Here is a 1,929-nt window from a genome sequence, read left to right on the forward strand (position 1 = left end):
AGTACTTAACTTCATTTGCTGTTGGAAGGACTTTGTGTTGAGCTTAATTGGGGGGCAGTCAGAGTTTCGTAAAGTGAATGTTACGTGAGTTGATTTGGTTTCGTTTATTTTTATTTTCCAACGGTTAGCCCATAAGTTGATCATATTGAGGTGATTTTGGATCCTTGAGCTAGCAATTTCTGGATCGCGATGTGACGCCGAAATTAGGGTATCGTCAGCGTATGTGCCAATGAATGTGTAATGAGTCTTTGGGATATCATGGGTAAAGTATGATTACAAATTAATATAATATTTGGTAATGACATAATATAATATATTATACAGTAAAACTTCCGTTAACGGTCACCTCTATAGGACGGTCACCTCTATGTAACGGTCAATTTTTTTGATCACGTCGAGTGTATCCTAGTGTTATTCTACCTCTGTAGGAAGGCACCTCTAAATAGCGGTCATTATTTACAGTCCCTTCGGTAACCTAACCCCGCGAAATGTTTGTCCACTTCTCGGCTCATCTAAACTTTGAATATTTATAACTCATAAACTACTTGCCCCAAATTCGATTTTTATTTATCAAAATACTAAGAAAAATATTCTGGTTTGGAATATAAAATTAAAACCCTATGTTGTCATTCAAAAAAGTAAAAAACTTGAAAAATTATAAGGATAAAAAATATTTAAAAATATGATTTTTTAAGAAAAACATTGTTTTATAAGCGACTTAAAACTATGTAAAAAAAAATTTTCAAAAAAAATCACACTTTGAAATAATGAGTGTTGTTTGATAAAAGAATCACCCAGTATACCTAGTGAAATAATGGATTAAATACATATAAATGAAAGATGACTGAAAAAGTAACACTTACAGGCATTATGTAAGTTAAAAATTATGTTTTACTAATTTATGAAAAAACTACATTATTAAACGTAACCAAAATGTGATAAGCACCTATGTTTAGTGTATAATAAACTCACTATTTTACAAAAACTCAAATTTTCTATATTTTTAACTTTAATTTTAATACAGTTTCGTATTTTATTACATACCTAACCTTTTAAAATAAATATTGTGATATGTTGGTATTATTGAATTTATGATAGTTAAAATATTGTTAACATTTTAACAATACTCAATAGTATTGTTTAAATTATCAATTTATCAATATTATAGGTACATATTATATCATGGCATCATGCTTATATTAAATATCTAAATAAGTAATCATCAGTCTCACACGTCATAATCATCTTGTTTTATTCTCAACTACTTAAAAAAAATTAAACTTTTGTATGAAAAATTTAATTTCATTAAAAAATGTTTACAATAATAACTAAAACATGAGTAAAAAATTACTACATTTAGGCAGAGTTGGGCAAAATTTTATCTAGATAATTATTCGAATAAAAAATTATTCGAATGATTTTCATAACTAATTATTCGAATAAAAAATTATTCGAAAAATTTTCATACCTAATTATTCGAATAATTTTCATACCTAATTATTCGAATAAAAAATTATTTGAATAATTTTCATACCTCATTATTCGAATAATTGCCAAACGTTATTATTCGAATGAAAAATTATTCGAATAATTTCCAAACGTTATTGTTCGAATAAAAAATTATTCGGATAATTTTCAAACGTTATTATTCAAATAAAAATTATTTTGATAATTTCAAAACGTCCTCGAATACGAGGAGCATATTATAGCCATAGCGTGATCTGCACGGCATACTAGAATATTGTTTTATTTCATTAGGCATTAGCACATGCTCATGCCATACACGATACACCCAAATACCATTTAGTTTTTGGATATAGACAATAGACATGTAGCTATTATTGTATATAATATTATATATTATAGGTACTATAAGTTACATACTCGTATGTTGTCTCTCATATTTATAAGTTCAAATATAGAGATCTA

The sequence above is a fragment of the Acyrthosiphon pisum genome, chromosome A1 (genome assembly GCF_005508785.2).
Source record: "Acyrthosiphon pisum isolate AL4f chromosome A1, pea_aphid_22Mar2018_4r6ur, whole genome shotgun sequence".
NCBI lineage: Eukaryota > Metazoa > Arthropoda > Insecta > Hemiptera > Aphididae > Acyrthosiphon > Acyrthosiphon pisum.